This window comes from Ischnura elegans, chromosome 7 (assembly GCF_921293095.1).
Source record: "Ischnura elegans chromosome 7, ioIscEleg1.1, whole genome shotgun sequence".
In the NCBI taxonomy this organism is placed as follows: Eukaryota; Metazoa; Arthropoda; class Insecta; order Odonata; family Coenagrionidae; genus Ischnura; species Ischnura elegans.
This window is the reverse complement of record NC_060252.1, coordinates 20595678-20620209: the sequence shown is the minus strand read 5'-3', so window position 1 is coordinate 20620209 and position 24532 is coordinate 20595678. Positions and strand designations below refer to the sequence as shown.

The following is a 24532-nucleotide window of genomic DNA, read 5'->3' as shown; positions in this document are numbered from 1 at the left end:
CTGAGATTATTAATGCATGCATGCGGTACAGAGCTCAGGGAAACCTCTCTTAATAATCACACATTAAAATTACCTAAGTTCGGAAAGTTTCCTTCGTTTGATAGGGGAATAATAATCCTTATTTAAGCCAAGCGCTACCTGCTAGCAGCCTGCGTCGTATCAGCGCTCAAGCCTCGCCCCAAGGTCACCTCACACGCCGGCAGCTGGAACCAAAAATACGTCACACGGACTTCTCCCATCATTCCTACTTAGCCGTCTCGTTTTCGCGCGCTTGAAATTTTTCACTTTTCGTTTAGTCGCGAAAAATAGATATCGTCATTCGAAAATCTAAGAGCGTGAAATGCGCACTCCAGGAGTAATAATCTTTCGATTTAGGCATTAAAAAAATAATAGGAAACTACCCTATTCATAGTCAAACGATGGTACGGAGAGAACCAGCCAAACGACAGCCTTCCTTGTCAAGGGGGAAGGTACGCTAATAATTTCAATCCTTGCTTTCTCGCAGCAAGGATTGGAGGTGGGATGTGGAGAGAGCAAAGGAGGGGAGAGAGGAGAGGGTGAACGCTCTTTGAGTGAATGAGAAGTGGAGGGCGTCCGCGTGACAAGTGCCTTTTGAGGAGAAGAGCCGAGAAGGTCCCCTGCGAAGCACGCGCGTCAATATTCGCCCCGGAACCACCTTCCCTTTCATATAAGGTAAGATTAGGAGTGTACCACATGTATTCGAGTACCCAGATGGTACTCGAGTAACCGAATAAATTTGGAGAAGAGTTTTTCTCATACGACTTGAAAAATATCCTTCGTTTAGCGTCGTATTATGGTAGACGTGATCACGAGAAGAAAATACATTAAATAAACTGCAAACAGAGAGATTTGAGAGAGTTGAGTTGGTGACGTCATCATGGCACATTACTGACTCACGGTTTTATCATTTATAGAGGGACGGAATCTCTCATTAAAAATACCCATAAAACATTGCTGCTAACAACAATTAACCATGCGAGGACGAGGAGTTCCGGAGAAGTGACGATGCGCTAGCCATGATTTCGTGACGCCACAACTTACCAGCGAAATGGTTAATACCATCGATTTTTCGTCGCGGAAAAGTAAGGCGACGCGTCGCGACGGATCAAAAGACGGTAATACACCGGTATCCATAACGACAGTGACCGCGCCGAAGTCGCGACTCATGGGCTGTACCTGTCGGTGTCTTTAACTCACCCCAACTAGCCAGTTGACAAAAGCATATAAAAATGGCGCATAATAACGCGTTGTCAGAATAACGTGGTGTTGTATGAATAAGGAAACATAATAACCAAGGCATTTTGCACAAAGTAAAAGCGATACAACAAATGAATGAATAATATGGATAAATTATAATTTTAAAATTATTTTTCCCGTTTCAATGAACCAATCTGGATGCATTTTTTATTTTCAAACCTAATCACAACCGAAAACAAATAGGCAAATGAGCCCAATCCATTTGCTGGTAGATGCAAAACAATGCCAACGAAAGAAATCGGAGTTGAGTCCGGAAGTAATGCGGAGGAGATGACGCAAGGTGAGCTAACAAATGCCCCGTTTACACCACGATCGTCGCGACGTTGATCCGTACGATCGTAACCTCAAAACGTCGTGTAGACGCGCAGAGTTACCATCGTAGGCCTTAGTACCTAACACTGCCGAACTTACGATGGTTATCGCTAGTGTGCCAAGAAAAAAAGAGATCGAAATGAAGATCGATGCATATACGATTCTTTCGCGCCGTTGCAATCTTGATACAGTAATTGATATTTCATAAATAACTCTAATATATCAAAGATATATGGCAACGATTGAAGACATTATTCAACAGGCAATGGAAGGACGTTAGGGGAAAGTTTTTTCTGATGTTCTATTTACCAAAAGATATCGGATATTCTGTACTATACCAGTTTTATGCATTTCGTTATTTACAGGTTAACCCATAACCATGTATCCTTACATTATAATTCACAGATGATGGAAAATAACAAACATGCACAAAATGTTATCCAATTAAATCATTGTATACAGGATTTCACAATAAAATTCGCCAGAAATAACCATAACATTTAGATGAGGACATGGAGATATCAATACTTGTGCCGAATCAAGCCGAAATCTAAGCCTTTTCTAGTTAAATTATAACAGCAATATGTACTGTCTTTAATGCGTGAATATTCTTGAATGTTTTGACATATTCTCTCGAAGAATCTAGTTTCTTAAAGACTTCACGGACTGTTGTGACTAGTTTTAGTTTTATCTCATCATAGGTGGGAGTTGAAGACATAATTTGCTCTATGGTAATTAAAAACAAGCAGGTGAGGATTTATATAGCTATGACGGGATCCATTAAAAGTTACTAATAAAGGAGATTGGAACAATCTAAATATTAATTGATAATTTTGTAGAGGAATATGCCTTTGTTGGAGGATCCTTGGTCGTGCAAGAGTTTTCAAATTAACTAGGGAAAGAATATATGAAGTGATGTAATCAGACAAAGAGATTAATAAATCGCAATTATTTACTTTGAAAAATTTATTTTGGACACGTTCAGTCCGGATGGAGTCGATATTATAATAAAGTGACCAGTTAGCAAAATATTCCATACTGTCTTTACCGCACGAATATTGCTAAACTTTGGACAGATTCCCATAAAGAAACCTATATTCTTTAACGTTTTACCGACAGTTCGGTCTAGCTTCAGTTTTAGCACATGAAAACATTAATATTCTTTTGCTTCTTAATTTCCAGGATTTCAATTTTCTCACGCAGTGTCGTCGTCAGTTGTTATCTGACACAGTTCCACAACGAGGGCAGCACTGAGTTACGATGGTAACTTTTAGACGTGTAGACGTGCAGTAGTCGCGATCAACGTCGCGACGATCGTGGTGTAAACGGGGCAAAATGTTTCGGGTGATAAAGAATGAAGAAGACGCGCCGAGGGACGGAAGCCGTGAGCATCACTTCCGGTAGCTTCCTCCCTTCATGACGGACGGCAGAAGAAGTTGGCGAAGAGGGAGGGAGCGATGGCGGAGGAGGGAGGGGGGATGCGGTGAACGGCATTGGCACGTGAAGAGAGAGGGCGAAGGGAAAGCGACGTGTCACTGAAGGGTCGGTCGGCGCCAGAGTGATCCCTGGGGTTCAGCCGAGGGATCCCTCAGGCAGACCCTCCCTCGCCTCCTATGCTCCCGAAGTTCACATCAAACTGAATAGTTGACATCGGATAGCGCAGCGTTTACAATGTGTTTGGCGAGTGCCTGACGGTCATTGACGGCGTATACAGAAAAAATAGTACGAAAGAATAGATAAGGGGCTTGAAAATATGGCTTCTGTGATTGGAGAGGGCTGTTCGGTTTCTTTATCGGGTCACTCCGTTCGTTACTGCCGACGATTCGATAGCCGAGTAACCCACATTCACAGGCATGTCCACCGACGCACAGTGAGCTAAAATCGAAAAAAACCGGCCAAAAGTCGCTAAAGTCTAAAGTGTTAGTAAATTAACGAAACTTTCTACAAATTGTGTATTGTAAAGATGCAATTGAACTTATTTAAGATTATGGAGGCCACAATATTGTTTAGATGGGCGATAACAATTAAAATGGACGAATGTGATGCGAGAAGCAAACTCTAAAGGGGCATGCCTACCTTCTGCTTTGACAAATCAAGGGGAAAATAGAATTTTTTCCACTGTTAACAACGTTAAAGCTATCCAATAGTTGTGCATAAGGTAAATTTTGAGTCCAAAAATAAACTTTACTGGTATGTTTTTCTCGATGTGTCTAATGTCTAATCTTCTAATTTCCTTGTGTCGGGCTTCCAATGCCTCTTCGGAAAGCTGTCCAATAGGAAGAATGTCATGTTTCACAATTCCCGCTCCATGTATTAAAACTTTGTTTATAGTCCCCTCTCTATTTGCCAAGACTACACTATGTAAATCTTCAGTAGTCACTTTCGTTGTATCCCTAACTGAGCAACTACTCTATGAACGTCCTTCGGCAATTCGACAAGGAGTACTGAAGGGATACTAACTCGGCTAGAAATGAGAGAGCCAATCGCATACACGGCTTATTTCGGGAAAACGACGCGTCGCACAGTGGGGCCAAATGCTTAAAAGTTGGTCATAATTATTAAATATCATGTAATTTGCTTGAAATTTGGGACATAACAGTTTTCGAGGTCGCTAATTCCGAATATGATATTGAAATATAAAGAAAATTTATATTTTGCCAAAAAATTGGTTATTTTTGCTAAAATAAGACAGTAATTGTTCCATATGTCCAGTAGAAAGGGGGGAATATTTTTAATTGTATAATATAACGAATATGAAACTGATTATGAAAATTATATGAAATAAATTTCAAAGCTTTAAGGCAACCAATTAATAATTTTATGAATTATTTTAAATAAATATCATTTTATGGCTATTTTTATTTTTCAAACATTTTAAACGAATTAATTTCGGATATTGTTACATGTATCTTAATGTTTGTACACTTTATAAGAATGTATGCATACTAATGGCTTAAAAATACAGCCTGGAACATAATAAGGTAGCAAAGAAATTGTAAAACATTATTGTATAACAGTCAATCTGCGTAAAATATGAACAGGCCCGCGACCACTCACTTAAAAAAATGCAAACACTAAATATAATCCGTCTCTAATTCGTCCCATGAATAATTATCTCAGCACAAAACTGCATTATTGAATAAACCCACTTATTATTTTAAATAGTAAATGAAAACTAATAACTTAAATGTCTTTTTAAGAATATATAAAAAGTTAACAAACACATTTACATCACACATTATTATATAGTAGGTTTTCTACGTTGAATATGAAAAGAGCTGCGCACATAGGCTTGTAAACGTAAACACAAATTTCAATCAGACTTCGTTCCATCCAAAGAATCGTCTACCGATTCCGATGAAGATCCTGATTCTATCAGGTAGGATTCATACAAAATATTCATGGCTCCGGAACATAAAACTGTCGATGACTTGGACCGCATCACAATATGACTTTCATTAATCGAGTCGGAATGTAACATCAATCTCACGACGAAGTCCACTACAGTTTTTTTCCTCGAGCACTTTCGGGTAAAATCTTCCCTGAATTTCCTCAACAATTTGTTGTACGCTTCCTGCACTTCCTCTGACATTTTTCCGATTGGTAACAATGAATTTTGTATGGCATTCCTTTCGTGCAACAGTATTTAGGGTAAACATTGTTGGCATGCAAAACCAGTGATATAATTCAACAATAGCCGTGCTGTTTAGATAGAATGCACTTCGCAGATATCTATATTTATTCTATAGCCAGAAGACAGCTTGTAAAACAGTATTAAATCTCTGAAGAAGCTCCAAATTGAAGCATGTTTTATTGGCGGAAATTTCAGAGTTCTAGAGCTGTGTTGTCGTCATTACTACTACCATACACCTGCTTTGGCCGGTTTAAACTAAGCTCCTTTTTAAGTCCTTCTCCTTCTTCGGCTCCTCCACCCATTTTTTAGCGTTTGTATTGCAGATCTGCCAGGTTTTAACTTACATTCTGAAAGCCACTTGCAAAGCAGCATTCGAAATTACGAATCCATGCATGCAACGTGGTTAAACTACATTAGGGATATCATTCTTTACTGGACGAGATATTATAGCATTGACTTTGTACATACTTTGTCTTGAGTCTTTGTTGCGGCAATTTATTGCAAAAGAACTCATTTCAACACCGATTATAAAGTAAGTGCTCCCTCTTGCATGCAACGTGTCAACGAGCTGCGCGCTTCGGCGTCCATACGGTTGGAGGTTACTTACGTATTTCTTCATTAATTCACGAAGGGGCGGGTTGGGGCGGTTAATTTTTTTTTTGTTTTGATAGCCGAGAGTTGTGGCTACAATAATATAACTATATAAGAGCACTGCAGAGCACTGCTATATAACTTAATGATGTTCGTATTTTTATTTTTGAATAAAAGTTGTGCAATTTCTTGGTTAATATTTATGTTAATAATAATTTTAATATTGTTTCAATGTTATGGTAAAGCAACATTTTTTATCTATGCACATTGTTGCGTTGATTCTATTTTTTAAATTTTAAATTTAGCAAATTGGGTAGCTGAGGAGGAGTCTAGAAGATGAGGGTATTTCGAAGCGAGAGGGAGGCTATGTATCCCAGCAGCGCACATGTCACTTTGAAAGTGATTTTTACGAAGAGGTGCACACTTATCTGCTTCACGAACTTATTTCTCAGCAGCTCAAATAAGTGCCTTCCCAACCATGTATAAAGAAATCATAACCCCGAACTTTTATTTTTCTAATTATGGGCACCTTTTATGGATTTGGCCCCACTGTGCGTCGTAACGAACGGACCCGGCGGAGGACCAGAGCAGCCTTCTCACTCACCGGGAACTACAATACAATTTTACCTGAAATTTTATTTAACAGAGACGTATTGCATCCATTGAGAAAATGAAAATATAAGTACCCTTGGTTACAAGTATCTACAGAACACAGGATATCGCTCTACCCACTCCAATAATATGCTGTTGAGAATATAGAGCTGAGATCCAATTTCCGCTTTGGAGGGGATTTGTATTCGTGGTGAAAAGTGCCCGAAAGTCAGCGGAGGAGAACGGGAGTCAGGGGTTAACGCCTGGGCGTGAGATTCAGAGTGGGAATGCCACGAGAGTATGCGGGCGAGCGGACGGGGGGCCAACCGAGACAACCCTCCTCACGAATGAGGAAGCGTCGCACAGCGGGCGGAAATCGAAAAAAGCTTGACAAAACTAATATCTCCGTCATTATTCAACGCAGATCCACGATTTTTTCGATTTCTAATTATTTTTACCTCCTTAATCCGAATATAATGTTTAATTTTTATAAGAAAAATTGATAAAAATAAATAAACTATCCCGTATACTTCTTAGAAAAGGTTTAATCTTTCAGAAAATATTCTTTGAAATTTATGGAAAACCATATTATCGGCTAACCAGCGAAAGTAAATACCCGATTTTTGCAGAAATTCAGAATTGAAATTTTTTATATTTTTTCTCGTCTTCAACGGCTTTTAATGATTAAAGGGTGAACCAAATATTTAAATAGCCATAGTTCCTTGATCCTTCGACATTATTCTACCGGACTGTAACATTTTTGTTCACCAAAAAAATAGTGAAAGTTTAGGGTTTCGTCAAGCTTTTTTCAATTTCCGCCTGCTGTGCGGCGTCACCTCCAGAAGACGCTCTACACGGTAGTGATGGTATTTGGAGGAGGCAACCTAAAGCTGAAGTCATTCGCGCCGTAGAGAATGGTATGGAAGGTAAGTTGGAGAGAAACCCGGCGTAGGCATTAGCGTGCTCTTCACGAAAGGTATTAAGGGGACCGCGGCTTAGCGTCCCATCCGACGGACGGAGGTTTGCGCTTGAAATGTCCACCACACAACATTCAAGCAGGCATCTCTGAAAATTCTCTGCCACCGCCAGGATTTGAACCCGAGCTCACGAGGTGGGAAGCCAACTCACTAGGCACCACACCAACCCGATACCCACGGTCTACACAGAAGGCGCGGTATCGCCGCGGTTAGTAATGGGGCAGTTTCCTTCATCAAAGAAAACGAAAGGCATTGATTGCGATTCGTTACCCACCATTAGTGTATTCATAATATAAAAATTATTTCGTTTTAGAAATACCGGTTTAGACGAATGGCAATGGTCAATTTTGATCCTCATTTGAAAAAGGCCAGATTGGCGCTCACGCGATGCCACTCCACGTGACGTCACAGGGACCTAGTTTTTATAAGAGTAGATAGGAGTTATACATCGTCTGAAATTACCAATACATGCATGAGGCACAGAGCTGAGGGAAGCATTTCTTAATAATCACCTATTAAAACTGCCTATGGTCGGAAAGTTTTCTTCGTTTGATAAGGTATTAATAATCCTAATTTAAGCCAAGCGCTACCAGCTAGCAGGGTACTCTGCTACCTGCAAGCATCCTGCGTCGTATCAGCGCTCAAAGCGTCGCCCCAAGGTCACCTCACTTGCGGCAGCGGGAACCAGAACGACGTCACACGGAGATTTCCCGGCATTCACACTTAGCCGTCGCGTTTTCGCGCGCACGAAAATTTTCACTGTTCATTTAATCGCGAAAAATACATATAGTCATTTAAAAATCTAAATGCGTGAAATACGTACTCCAGGAGTAATAATCTTTTGATTTAGGCAATAAAAAATAATAGGAAACCACCCTATTATTTAATCACTATACCAGTTAAGGTGGGTTTATATGAAGTACAGTACAATATCTGAAATCCTGCCTTGCAGCAATGCGACGCGTCCAGGAATCCGGCGGGCAGCACTAGCGACCTCCCTTCGTATAATATAATTTTATGAGTTTTAAATCAAAGAGTTTTCAATACATATTAAATATTTATTTTATTATTATGTATGCAGGTGTTTGCCAGTTATTCATTTGCATACGTTTTTGGTTATGAGACCCACTGAATCCGGAAAAGAAATCACATTGGTGTTCAGGATTCATTCTTCCTTTATCGACCATAATCGTTATTATTAACTTGGTTATCTACCTTGAATATCACACCCTGAGTAGCATGGAGAGTTGGCGTCACTTTATGTATTTAATTGCAAAATTATACATTAAAAAGCTTTTCGTGCATTGTTTGTTCCCTGTATGTTTCCAATAATCCGGGTATGCCACGACTGCGTATGGGTCGGATTAACGAGATCGCACTGTAATTTACGAATCACCCCTTTCAGTTCCCCCTCCCTCCGCCATAAGGCATTTTTCCTCCTCCCTCCTATATTCCCACGTTTCCGAATCTCGAAGAGCAAAGATCCATTGCCGACCCTTCTCTAGCCTTTCCTTCAACCACGTAACGACCCCCTCATCAGCTCCTTTCCATTCATAAAATCATCTTTTTTATAATGCTAGGATTACTGAAATACGAGGCGATCAGGAAATAACGGGGAGTTTAGTTTTTTTATTTATTTATCCATTCGTCTACATTAATTTCGTCGCACTCAAAATAGTCCCCATTATAGATAAAGCACTTGTGCTGCATCCGATCCTCGAAATATTTCTCGATATTTGTAATACCCTTTAGCTCTGTCAGTGATTTATTTTAATTTCATCTATGCTAGTAAAACGAAGGCCCTTTACGGTTCTCCTTACTTTTGGAAACAGAAAATCATTCACGCGCAGCCATGTATGGCGAATATGGAGGCTGGGAGGGCATCGTTACAGCATTGTCTTTGGCCAAAACTTCACGAGTAAGCAATAAAGTGCGAGCCGAAAATCGCCCAGCTCATGAAAATATCTCAGCGGCTGCCGCAAACAAAGTAAGCTATGAATACAGCTGAAAATTTTATCACACTCCAGGGGCATGTATACCAACACAATAGGGTGGTTTCCTATTATTTTTTTATTGCCTAAATCGAAAGATTATTACTCCTGGAGTACGCATTTCACGCTCTTAGATTTTCGAATGACGATATCTATTTTTCGCGATTAAACGAAAAGTGAAAAATTTCAAGCGCGCGTAAACGCGACTGCTAAGTAGGAATGATGGGAAAAGTCCGTGTGACGTATTTCTGGTTCCAGCTGTCGCCGTGTGAGGTGACCTTGGGGCGAGGCTTGAGCGCTGATACGACGCAGGCTGCTAGCAGGTAGCCGAGTACCCTGCTAGCACGTAGCGCTTGGCTTACATAAGGATTGTGCGAAAAATCCACAGAGAAAAAATCCTTCGCCTTGACCGGGATCCGGGTTCGAATCCCGGTCAAGGCGATGATTTTTTCTCTGTGGATTTTTCGCACAATTGTGCATTGCGGGTGACACCCGTAAAAGTTATCACCGTGGCTAGTCCCGGTATACTTAAATTCGTTAAATAAGGATTATTATTCCCCTATCAAACGAAGGAAACTCTCCGACCATAGGCAGTTTTAATAGGTGATTATTAAGGCATGGTTCCCTGAGATCTGTACCTCATGCATGCATTAGTAATCTCGGACGATGTAAAACTCCTATCGAATAGAAACTAGGTCCATGTGACGTCACGTGGATCGGAATCGCATCGGCGCCAATCTGGCCTTTTTCAAATGAGCTTAAAATTGACCGTTGCCATTCGTCTAAACTGGGATTTCTAAAACCAAATACTTTGCATGTTATGAATACACTAATGGTGGGTGAGGAATCGCTATCAATGCATTTCGTTTTCTTTGATGACGGTAACTACACTATCAAGAAATTTAAAAATCAAACTCTCCTAACTCGCGATAAATTTAAAAAAATTTCTCGTTATTTTCTTAACACACCTCGTACATTCAGAAGACGCCGAAGGGATCACGAGAGGCCATTCTTACTATGATAAGTCATCACACAAAACTTAGGAATATACATTCGTAGTTGAAGTCCGAAAATTCATTTTTTCCCACGAGTGAATAAAGACAAAAAGAGAATTTACCACGCAAGTTGAACATGGTATTTCGTACGGCAGTGAAGGTACTTCTTCGATGTCCTACTCACCAATTACCTAATAATGTGCCCAGTTGTATTGACCAGTCAATGGTTGTTTTCAGTTACGGGATATACATAGCTCTTCATCATACTCTCAAACATCACCTTAAATTCTTGTATTTAGTATGTTATATCTAAGTGCGATTATTTATTTTTTTGTAGAAAATATTGTATTGTTTTTTTTATGCTCTTGGCGGTCTGCACTGATTGCATTTGTCTGTAATTATGTTTATTTACTTTTTTACTTCTTTTTATCTACCAAGATGGAAATGTAGAAAGCTGTACTTTTATTTTCTCATGGGCCCCAGTGCCTACGAAAATAAACGACATTATTATTATTATTATCATAGTGCATTAGGCCGTGCTTCGCGTTAACAGCGAAAATAGAGTTGATAAATATGTTAACTGAGTTAATTCGACAGTATTTCGAGGCAACATTGACTTAAGTGTTTCGATCGCAATGAGCTGCATAGTAAAAAACTGATCCCATTTTGATACTATTGATTTTCTCTTCAAAGAAACGATTTCACCTGGATGACATGTACCAGGATTGTGAAAAACAGGGTGACAAAAACAATAATTTTCGATAGAAACCGTATTCTATACGTGAATCTAAATTTTATACTATCATCTTCCTTTTAGTTTTTCATTAGGATGTTCAAAAAGGTAACAACGAATATAAAAAAAACTAAAATACATTTAGATTTATCAAAATCTTTCAATAATTCAAATTACGCTGTAGCATTAATCCTTATCTTTGCTGTTTTGATACGCGTTTGGCACTCTCTCAAGCATCTATTCGTGTTATCACACGAATCGCACACGACCTCCCTCCATAATAAAAAAATGTTATACATTAACACATTTCTATGGAGCGACCAGGTCATTTCTGAATCGATTAAGACGCTAGTCAATAATGGGACTTCCGGAGCCAAAATAAAGCAGTTGAATTCCTCATAAAAAATTATCACCAGCTTTTCAAGTTCGCAACGATGCCAAAGGATGAGAGTTTCAGCCCGATTTGAAATACAGTGGTGAGAGCGTTCCCCAGCTGGCGGGCGTAATTTTTCCGAAACATCAACTCCTGGGAAATAGTTGGCGGTCCACAAGTTTCACCAGGAAGCGCAATCATTGCCCCACACACACTGGCTTCATTTCTCAAAGTTTTAGCAGGGCTTTCGCCACGAGATGACCTGCGATGACAGGAAGACTTTTGTTTATTGGACCATAAAGCCGAAGACTTTTCGGTGACAGTCTAATGTTATCGAATGGCCAATTTTTGTCGGATTTTCACAAAATTCACGATTTTTCACATTTTACCCTTTCTAAACAACACTAGATACGGACGAAAGCGGAGTAACCACAATTAAACTAATGGCACATATGAACTTATCTCAATAAGAGAATGGTACATCGGCTTACTTAATTGATGACAACAGACAATCGAATCAACAAGCGTCGCAGCGAAATGAGAGAAAATAAGAGTAAATGTCCACTTTCTGTTACCGTCGGAGGAAAATAATTTATCTCGAGCTGAGAAAATGATTTTTTCGAATATAAACCTTGGACCGGCGAGGAAATAAGGTCATTCGTACAAACACCCTGCCCCGACCCTACCCACCCGAGCATAATCCGATCCGATATCAATTCCCTCGGATTATATATAATTAAGAAGGACGAATTATTGTACAATATAATTTGATATCACTTGGCTGCTTGTTGATTCGATCGTCTGGTGTCATCTGTCATGAACGCCGATGTAGATAATATACCATTCCCTCATAAAGGTGAGCACCAAGCATACAATTACTTTAATTGTTGCGCGCAAGGCTTTGGTCCATATCTAAGATTCTCAAGAAAGAGAAATAAGTGAAAAATCCGTAATTTGGAGAAAATTCGACGAAAATTGGGGATCCGATAAAAGTAGACTGTAACTGACTTTTCTATTAAAAAAGCATGAACGTCTTCATTAATGATTACAATATCGGTTCGTAACATCGTAAGAAGTAGCATCGGAAACGGAGAAAAAAATCCGTCCGTATTTTTACAACAAACAAGTGTAATTAATTTATTTATTTTAGATAATAAAGTTGACCAAGCAGGATCGCCGACATTCAATAAATTTCATTCCACAGCCTAAAAATGAGGTCAGAATACTTCCGAGAATCGTTAGCCCATATATCAAATCGCAGTTCATTTAAACATTTTGGTAGATTTTTTTAAAAAGGAAAGTAATGATTCCCCATTCAGCCGTTCGCTCGTGATAAAAAAACACGAAATTCACCCCCCCATTTCAACATCTGACGCTATTGAAGTTACTTTTTAACAAGTACACCTTTGAGCAATCCAACGGTAAGACGTATATCAAGTACTGTACAGTATTTTTATGAAGCAAAATTTAAGGGTCAACTGGTTGTAACTAATACATGGTGATTTTTAGGTGGTAGGGAGTTTACCTTAAATTTTGTCCGGTTTGGAGTTTCTCCAGGTGCCCAGCAGTTATCGATGAAAATTGGAATTTTTCTTCTTCAGTTACTTGTCCAAGCCTTAAAAAAATAACTCCGAACATTTCAAATAGCTCATACATTGACGTTATTCCTGTTTACTATGTAATCCGTCGGAAAACTTTAAACATTTTTGAAACACCTTGACTTCTGAGCCAAGGCGATAACAATAGGCTAGAGTTTGTCATACCCAATCTGTTCACACACAGCAGCACGGTTATTCGCTCCGCACTATGTTTTCCTCCATGATATGAATGACCTTTGAAATATAAACTTTAATCCGGGTGTTTAATTATAGATAACGTGGCTCATGTTTGACAAACAAAATTGATATTTTGAACTAGAGGCGAAAGAAGCTTCCTGAGTTCATGGATGAGTGAGGAGGAAACTATAAAACATAAATGTTGATTGCAAAGCATGGGAATGTTATTGAACTAAATGCACAAGGAGCTTAGCTACCGAACTGAATTGAGGATGGCGATGAGAGATAAAGATTATCTTTGTTTACAAAACATGGATGAAATGGAGGCATTTCCATGAACCATTCTGATAAGCACAAACAAAGCGATTAATTCGGAGATTTGCAGAAATTTGGCCATGATCATACAGCTTCGCTAATGCTTGCAAGTATTCACAAACTTGATTGACTTATTTCATTTTATCCCAAAATATATCAAGCGGGTTTCTAAAACAAGTACTTGTTTGAATTAAGGCTAATAATTTAGCGATAATTAGATTGTGATGGCCATAATCAATTCAGCACCATTCACGTCAACCTTAGTTCTCGTTTCGAAATACTTAAACAACATTCGCTTATGTAACGGTAACAAGTAAATTTATCGCGATAATTTTGAAAAATAAAAAGGTAAAACCTCAACCAAAAGCGATTTCGGTAATTTTAACTGCGTTCCCAGGATAAAAACTAGAGGGGGGCTAGCCGTGGTAGTTAAAGTTGCAAAAAAGAAAAGCTTATGAAAACAAAATATCAAGAAAATAATAACAGCCCTTTATTAATTTTGAAAATTATTTGCTCGGAAAAATATTTTAATTTTAATTACATATTTTACACTAATATCACTATTCTTGGATTTAAAGAAAAATTTCTCAACAAATTCGTTTCGAACTAAGTTTACTTTTGCTTCTAGGGGGGGCAGCTGCCCCCCACCAGGTACGCCCATGTGGCTTTTATGTATTCTGATGAAGTTAATACGCTTAAAGCACTTCGCACGTAAGTTTTGGAACTTTGGCGAAAACAGTTAATTTATCCCAATATGTGGATACGAAGATAGCAGCAAAATTACAATAATCAACTTTGACAGCACATCTTAATAAGACCTACTACCTTCATGAGTATGTATTGTGCTTGCCGATTGGGCAAGTACCACCAACAAATTTTTCACGCAAAACAGTGTGCTTTCCGCAATTTCTATATTATTTTTCCCGATGTATTTCCATTTCAACATTAGTGGCCGTTATATTAACGAAAAAAATAACTGTAAAGTGAATTTAGTAGGCAAGAAAATAATTTAAACGCAAATAACGTTCCCTTTGAATAATCAACGGAAGGTATAGCTGAAGGGGAAATTCCAAATAAAATCGCATCACGAGACAAGGATTTCCCGGCGTGAAATTCCCCCGCTCACACTAATACGACATCGACCGTGGACGAATGGGATTATCGCTCGCGTTGACCGCAACTACCGCGAAGTCCAACTCGGACGCTCGAACCCGCACACGGCTTCGCTTTCACGCATTGAGAGCGCGTCCCGCCTCGGTTCCTCTTCATCATGGATTCATACACTGCTGCTGCTGCGATGACGCCAGCGCGGCGAGTCAGTTGGTGATAATCATGACCGCAAGATCGCAGCACAAGCCCGAGTTCGCCAGGGCAAGGCGAAGCCTCTTCAATTTGGCGCTGTTTGTGGTCACAAAGCGAAATTCCGGAAAGACGCGTTGTACGAAATCAATCAGCAGGAAGCGTCAACAAAGTGAAAAAATATAAAAGAGAGACAAAGATAAACCGTTTAAATGCCACGTCTGATAGTGCCTGTAATGTTTAGGTAACTATGCTTCTACAGGGAAAAAAATTCATCAAGCTGTCCGTATGAGACATAAAATTAGAATTTACGTATTTGTTTTGACCTCATTTCAAGACTTTCAACTTTTGACTTACTATTTATAAAAATAGAGAATTCTAAATGCATATATAAATGCTCAAAAACTTCAAAGAATTTTATTACTACTTTACCAGCATACAACTCGTAACATTCAAGGACGTGGACTATTTTGAGGATTCAAGTTACGAAACGACGCAAACCAAACTACAACGTCGAATTTCGTACTTAAAGGGTCATCAAATCTCAATTATGTAAATCATAAATGTGCTCACTTTTACTTCACATATAGCACGTGTATTATTTCATAGGCCTTGCATGTTTCCACAACAGGAGAAGCAAAAATATTCACGTTACACACTCAACAGACGGTGTAATTCCTAGAAAGGAGCTTCAAATAATATCCTTTAGAGAAAGATGGTGGCTGTCTACGTAAATCTACACCATTAATGGAGAAAATGTTCATTCTCTAGCTGTTTGAAATGAATCGGGAGCAAGTGCATACTAATTTCAGGGGCTATAGAAGCCAGGCAGCAGCCTTTTACAAGGTCGTCGAAAGGGCGGCAAAAACACAGCCAATTCGCCAATCAGAATTCCTCGTGAGAGGCCACGATTATTCAAAATTATTTCAGGCACTAATCAGCTACGGATCAGAACAACAAAATGATTTCACTGTCAGTGAAACAAGGAACCGTGAAAAGAATTATCGGGGATAAGAAAAATCACACAACAAGCCATAGATTAACTCTTTCTCAGAAAACAAACTCGGGATAGGTATTCCAAAACTTTCGATAGTGATTCTGGCACGATTCCCGAAAGATCATTCCATCAAACCTTGGTCATCTATCAATATTATTCTCTAGTGATTCGACTACACCCCAATCTGGTATTCTTGTACTATCACTAACAACAGGCTGTAACACACTATACAACTCATTTTCAGATAATCAAATCAATTAGACAAGGACGCGATGATTAAATTCTATTTTCCACAGTTCCAAAATACAAAAAATTACACCCACACAAGGACGTGTTGATTAAATATAGATACCCTGATAAACATACCCAAAAAGTTTTGAGAAAATATTTTCAGTTTCCAGAATGGTGCCCTAATACCTAACGCTTTTTATGCGGCTTGTAGGATACAATATATATACTTATGTGAATTTAGTAACAATTATTTATATCTTTATTTATCAGGTACACAAAAGCGTTGCGGTACATGTCGTCAAACAGAACAAAAGTAAACAAAATAAAAACATAGCATTGATAAATAGAGTTCAAAGCATTTTCATAGTGAATATAAACGTAGCGGTAGAAGTCATTTCTCTAGGGCCGTACGGAAGACAGTTGTTTACCAATTATGGGGTGCCTTGCAGCTTATTAAAACATTCGATGAAAAAGTTTTCATAATTTATTTATTTATTAAATTATTCAAACACAGCCAAATTTAAAGATGTTATCAGTCTACTTGTCAGTACTATATCAAGTTGTTGAATTGCAGGACTATACCTTTGAGATCCAGACCCTCCTGTTCAAAATGCGGGCAAATATTGAGTAAGAAACCCAGCCGTTTCGACCACCTATATCAGTTGTAAACGATGAAAATCTAACAATAAATAGCCAGCTTTTAAGTAATCGAAATCTTGTATAGGAGTAAAAATAGAGTAAATGCGTAGATGTGACATTTTTCTGTTAACTATTATCGAAATAACATTGTACGAGGCAATGGTGTTAATTCCATGCAATACACGACTATCATCAATAAAAATAATAGAAATTTACGAATGTTAAGATAAGATCAATAAGAAAGTTCAAAACAATACATAAAACATAAGAATACATACAATTTCGTGTAAAACTGCCCCACGGTATGTGTTTAAACATGCCCTCTAGTAATTCTTTTCTCCTGAACACTAGTTCACATCATGATTAGACATTTTCCCCTTAATTCTACCGAAATAATGAATGATATGAATGGATTTGAATTGAAAAGAAATTGAACGAATGATCTCTCATTCAAATTAATACATACTTTTCATGAGCGCCGACTTATTAAGTAAGAAAAATGCGAGAAAATATTAACTTCTATGATAGATGAGTATCTTCAGATTTCGAGAACGCAATAGTAAGCAGGAAAGAAGCCCGACAGGATATATCAAATCAAAATAGACTGAATTGCGATATGCACGAAATCTCACATTTTGAAAGAACAGTGTATGTACGTGTACGAACAGAACATGTGAACGCGTCCCGGTCTACCCTACTCTTACCACTGCGATATTCCTTTACAATGCGGTGGCTAAGCATGTAAAAATAGAAATATTACTTTATCAAGTCTAACGCTTAAAGAGTCCTTCTGACCAGAAACCTTCAAGCGGAATCTAAAACTTCGAAAAACTCCCCGTAAAATTCAGTTGGGCTCATACGCATTCACTAACATAACTCCCTTAATTTGTCGAGAAAAAAACCAAGGTACAACCATTTCCGAGAATCTCTTATCTCCACAACGTTCCCTGTTAAGATCTTAGTTTTGGCACGCTAGATTATATAACCAAAGCAGTCAAAAGAAAGCTAACAAATGATCACTGTACATGCGATACATAACCACAGAATTTCAGGCATCTTAGGGCCACGGGTCTTCAGTAGGTACAGTCATGGTTTAAAGTTCACGATTAATTGTGGAAGAAATATTTTGCTTAAGTTAGTCATGAACTTTCGCAGAATCCACAATTGAGCGATTAAAGGCATTAAGTTGCTAAAGAGCGTTAAACATCATAAATAATTCGGTATACTACACATATATACGCTAAAATATGTATCGTTCGAGCTTCAGATGCGCCCAGATGTGTTCAAGCTAAAGGAAGGAAGTGAGACACGAATACGCTGGAAGTTACTGACCTTCGTTGAGGTCAAGTTTCGTAGACGTCCTTGGATGAAACATAAGGCAATTGACAACTTCATTTCCGATTCTTCCCTCGTCCGCTTGAGGAAATTTAGAACGGTGTAAGTCAAGTACAGGGAAGAAGTCTTGATAATAAAAAATAATATTTATATGCGACTTAAGACTAATAATATTTGTAACTGAGAGATTTAATGCTGACGCACGGTTTTAGCCGATGAACTTCAGCGCTAAAACATAACGGAAGATCCTTGAATGAAAATATGCTAATCCAGCCGCCATCCACTGCGAATATTTGCCATTCGGTAACTCAACTATTTCGCAAAACTTCGGAAAGGGAATATTTCCCTAGAAGGCATTTCGACAGACAGTAGGGAATACGGTTGACCAGAATCCAATAAGGAAAAAAAATCATAAATTTACGTCCTTGGTGGTGAATATTGAAGATGGAATTGCTCAAAATGCTAACACATGACCTGAGACATTTTTATACGGACTAAAGACGCTTTTGAATTTTCTGGAATAACAAGGAAGCCCATGAAAATCATCGCCGATTTCGACAATCAGAACAAAGACAAACGGAATAAATCGCAATGTCGCGAACCCCAGTCAGCACGGATGGAGTTCAAATCTTACGACTAGTAATGAGTAAAAGTGCTTCCCGTAAAAGAATCATTCATACGAAAGGAAACAGCACAGAATTCGGAGATATCAAATGATGTTCGCACATTTTTCGACTCAGCGCTGGAAGAGGCATCGATATATGTATACAAAACGTTGAAGGAACTCTTTGTATACACAAGGCCGTAGCCAGAAAATATTTTCGAGGGGGGGTTTATGGAATAGTAGACTAACATAAAATTATTTTTATAAGATAAATGAAATAGCGTATACGGTTAAATATACATATTTATTATAAACCCTTAAAGGAAAATATAAAAATATTATTATAAAATTGAATTTAGCCTTCTAGCTTTTTTTTGCAGCGACCAAATGAATTAACTCCTCGGTGTCGATGTCAATTCTGCGGTCCCTCAGTAGGCTCATAAGTCACTCACCTCTCTACTAATTCACAGCACTATTATTTCACACACTGCACCTACAAATTCGCTTAGAATAATTATTGACTTACGTCTCATTGGACTACTAGATGTCCCTGCGCCGCTATATTACATCGTCGTGTGAGCACCAAGCGAGCATGAAGTATCTATTTAATTTTTTTCATTTCCGGGGGCGGATGGGGGGGTCAATCCCCCTTGATCCCTCCCCTGGCTACGGTCTTGTGTATACATAATGATATTTTTGTCCACGGGAAGAAAACTACGGCTGCGTCGCAGGTTTCGAACACGCTACACGTGAAACACGCCACTAACTTATCGATAGTGGCGTGGTGGTGTTTCATGCGTAAAGGGGGCAACCACGGACTGCGCGGCACGGCCAAAAAATCGCAGATTATGTCTTCGGATGGACATTCTAACACATGTCTGTAATTTTTGTGCAAATATCTGACAGTAATTCGCAGTTTTTCTTCTTTCATTCCTAAATACACGCAAATGGGAAAACTATTTACTGAAATCAGCGAAATTTTGTAATGTAACGACGATAAATTTCACAAGACAGTGAAGAAATCAATTATAATAAATGGCATTTTTTACAATTAAATTTATATTTAATTCAACTTCTTAGCTTTAAATATACTCTTTCCGACATCCATCGATAACGGTTTTCTTGAGGCCTACAGCCTGCTGTGCTGTGCCGCAGGGTCGAAAAATCTCTTCCGCACTCCACAGGATTTGCAGCATATGTGGTGTAAAAATCTCATGGGAACTTGGTGACCCTATTCTTACAATCCTATAGAAACATAAATTTGACGACAAACAAGGTCCGCCATTTTGTATCATATCGATCCCAAATATAAAAACTAATTCGTAAAAGTCGAAGAAAATTAACAATTACAAACCGATAAATAACAATGTGAATTTTGGTTGAATTTTAATATTACAAAAGTTATACCATTAGTATTAATATTCTGAGTTAAGAAAAAAATTTAATACGGGCAATTTTTGCTAATTTTGTTCAACTTTAAGGACATGTACATTATTGAAAAAAACCTATGAAAACGTTATGTATCAATAGATGCATTAATGTATTGACAATATATGTGCTAAGTTTCAACTTCCATTGAAAAAAAAACATTTTTAGGTTTTGGCCAGCGTTTTTCAATATCAGCTCACTGTGCGCCGCTATCGATCATGCGACGTATGAAGTATGCGAACTTGAATTTGCAAACTTCACGATAAGTGCTCCGAATGGACAATTTATCTGCTATTTTTTTATATAATCCGGCCTTGAAGCACTAATAATGATTGAGGGAAGTTACTGGCAAGACATTGCATTTGGTATGCCTGGGTAATTACGCTGGGTGAGCCAAAAAATTACTAAGAGGCAGACGCAAACTCATTGACATGATGGAAAAGGAACAAGATATGGGAATAGCACATTGAAAATTACACTCGCCACCTTAGTTTCGACAGTTTGAGTCAACTGCAGGAACAAACGAAGCCATAGCGAACAAGTCAAGGGGTTCAGCCCCAGAAATGTTGTGGAGATGACGGTCTTATGTGTACCCCCTTCAAGGGAGCCCCCCAGAGACGTACTCCTAAAATGAACCCCTACCTAAAACGTATTCTGGCAACAGCCTTGGAAACTCATGAATTGTTGTTCACCCATAGTCTAATACAACCATGGATAAGGCATCAACAACTTTCGGCGTGCACAAAAAAGTAAGAAACCCAAATTTTAAGGTATTAAAAAACATATGTCGCCATCTAATACTGAAGCATCTACAAAACAGACCCTCGAGTTGGAAAATAGAGAAAGGTTCCGGTTTCTCCCATGACTCACTTGATGATTTTCATGCGCTACGCTGAACAAAGCCGAAGCACTTGAAATTGCAGAGGGTGGGAGTTCACAGTCATGCTCCCACTACCGTCACGTCTGCGCGCCACTTACCGAAGACACGCCTGCATTGCATACTTACTGTGTTTCTCGAATATGAACTCATGGGATATTGCATACTCACTTCGCTCAGTCAGGCAACTAACTTTTTCGTAGCAGGCAAAATGCCTAAAGTAATGCCAGGGAATCAAATCATTTGGCCGTCAAATAAAAGAAAATCGGCGAAGATCTTATGAGCTAGTTGGATGAAGTGGGGTGAGGTTTCAGAGGGACCTCTTATGAAAAAATTTGGGGGCTTTCGTTTGCATCAGGTGTCGATGCCATTGATGGTAAATTAACGAGCTGCGGCAATAAAGACTCGGCGGCAATTCCAACAATATTATTTTACCACAGAAGTAAATTACAGATCACCAGTGCTGGTAAATAGTCGAGTAAAAGTGATCGGATTACTTGTAACGATTACTTTTGCAGTTATGTAACGAATATTTTTTACGAAATGTAATTTCTATTTGTAATTTACTCCTTGCGGTGAAAGAGGAATCGTTACTTTCATGGAAACCGTTAATTGCTCGAAATCGAAGTTTACTTCGCCCTCTCCATGTAATTTTCTTATTAAGTTTCAGCCATCCTTATGTTGAAGCCTTCTTATGATGGTACAAAATATGACTGTTGCACAGCAGTTATAATTGTATTTAACGCAAGTGAAATTGCAACTTTATCAATTTCTATGATTCAAATATTCCACATTTTAATTGTAATTTTGCTGATTACTTTTTAAAATAGGCAATTTATGCACGTAATTGATTACTTTTTCATGACGTAACTGTAATTAAGCCAATTTACTTTTTCTCAGTACTTTTACCAACTCTGCAGATCACTTAGTGCAAAAGATAACTGAGTACTAAACTCCCATCACCACTCTCCCCCGAGGTCGAATCCGACCAAGGGCGTACCCAGGATCAAAACTAGAGAGGGGGGGGGGGGGCAAACCATGGTTGTTCGAGTTGTACGTAAGATTTAAGCATGGAAAAGGTGAATGAAATCAGCACTTTCAGGAAACTGTAACAGCTCTTTTTTATTATTATTATCATTACAGTATTCTACCGATTAAGGTAGGTTTCCATGGAGTACTAAAGAAGTGATCTGGGAGCCTCCCTTTCCTTCCAGCGCTACCTTCTTCAATTCACATTAAGGCCTACTCCCTTTCAATCTATCCAAAAATCCTATTATTTTCCTTCCCCTTCCTCGTTTCCCTAACATTCAACCCTCTAACACTATTTTCAACATCCCCTCCCCGCTAAGGATTCGCTCCATCCATACATTCTGTCTCCTCCGTACCTCATCTAAAAGCTGCCTTTCCTCGCCAACCATATCCATGACTTAGTTTCTAAAATTATTTGCTTGAAAAAATATTATTTCCTTTAAAGACATTCGCGATTTTTGCTTCTAGGGGTGGGGGGGGCAGCTCCCCCCTCCTGCCCCTCGCTGGGTACGCCCATGAATCCGACCTTGCTGCAAAAGCGGCGTGCTGCGATTTACCGCCCGCCGCAGCACAGCTCCACGGCTGAGCGGCTGAACACAACCAACCATTCACTTTCTATGCCTTTCGATATGACAATCTTCCTTGCGACTGCTTAATTTAAAGAAAAAATTGAGCTTTTATTGCTTGACGGGCATTTTCAGTAGTTGCGATCTAACAATTAAGTTGTTTTTACCATTTTGATGACGGTCTAACTCTTTAACTACGCTAAGTCAAGTTCATGCGAAAACAGCGTGAGGTGTGAAAATTCATGCAGAGGAAAAAATGACATTTTCTGGCCGGAATTCTAACCCAGATCTCACGAGACTCCGTAAAGGTACCCCGCGGGCTAGTCCGCGGTTAATAACTTGAATATGAGGCTTAAGGGTTTATCGAAAACCGCTCTTGAAAACGTCTGATTAATTAATCCTGGAATAACACGGGAGCAGTAGCGACGCATCCCTAGAAACCTCATAGCTGCTTCTATATTTTTGCGTTGGGGATCGTGCACGACCTCCCCTCTCTCGGAATCAATATGCAGTCCTTCTACTGAAATTATGTGCCCCAAAAACTTGATTTCGTTTTGCTCCAAAGAATTCTTTCCGGATTTACAGTGATCTTAGCCTGGCGTAACTGCATTAACGCTACTCTCAATTGTTTAATATAGTCTTTGACGTTGGTACTGTAAATTACAACATCATCTAATTTTAAGTAGTTATAAACATAATCGTATTTGATGCCACTGAAAATCTTATCGATAAGGCGCGATGGTAATTGCCCCCTGTGCAAATACCAACGGAGAGCCGGTTACACTCTTATAGCGCAAAAGGTGTGATAAACGCTGCTGCCATCCTGCTTCTTGGTGAATTCATGCCCTATAATTGTCGTCCTCCTTTTGTTTTCAGAATTCCTCCGACACAACATCTACCTCGGCGTAGTAGTGGGTATTTGTCTGGTCACTTATTGCTCCGGCCTTATCGTGGCATACACCCAAAGGCACCGCTTCAGACCACCTGGTTATACTAAGGTGAACACGACGGAAGAAGGAGACATGGGAACCGGATTTTGAAGAACTCCGGCAAGGAATAATTACGGCAGACATGAAGAACCCAACGACCGCTGTGCACGTAGCACAAATGGCCAAGCTGTGGAAAGGTGACAGTGCCCAAGAGTGTCACGGAAGGGTAGCGCTGTCTTCCAAAGATGGCGGCTGCCACTTTTACCAGTCTTTTTTATGCAGCCAAGTGAGAGGGAAACCTCTCAAGGTCGATCGCTCACGACACCAGGGAGTGACTTTACCTTCTCGCGCTCTCCTGCCCTCCACAATCCCGCCAAATATTTTCAGAAAAGCTATTCGTCTCAGGCCAGACGCCGATTGCGCATTACGAACAACCAATGGCAAAAAAATCATAAAATCCGCAACATATAAATCAAACTGGGGTCAAAGAAGAGTTTGTCATTGGAATCTCGTTGCTGGGGTTGATGCACGTTCATAAATTTCCTCGTATTGAGAAAATATAAATTTCATTCGCTTAAATTCCAAAATACTGATCAAAGTGGCGATCAAAAGAACATCCTTCATGATAAAAGCAGGATCATTGAAACCGCTAATCAAGTTTTAAACTAATTTAAATCACTCGGCACTCAATTGAAGACGAATTTTTAGCCCAACAACACGGCTTCAATATATTCCAATTTTATTTATAAAAAAATTATGAATCCACATCCAGAGGGAACTTTAGGCAGAGATCGGCGAATTGGAACATCGAATACAAACAAAGAATGAATTTCTATTAACACAAAGACGTCAGCGACTAAATGTGATGCTCACTACATCTTTCCTCTCGAAGACATGACGTCAGACCACATACCAATCAGTGGTACGGAACATGAACGACAAAGGTCGCGACGAGAACTCGGAGACTTCAACGGGAGAGGCAGCGCTAGCTGATGTAAGATGCATTCAAGTGAAACAAGTGAAACAATCAAAA

General features: G+C 39.1%; 1 long non-coding RNA gene across 1 annotated transcript; it reads left to right on the top strand.

Annotated features, from left to right (window-relative positions):
* The first annotated feature begins 556 nt into the window (after positions 1 to 556).
* On the top strand, positions 557 to 24532 carry LOC124162223. The gene is made up of 2 exons (XR_006865512.1): positions 557 to 693; positions 23447 to 24532. It is a non-coding gene; the product is annotated as an uncharacterized LOC124162223 (long non-coding RNA).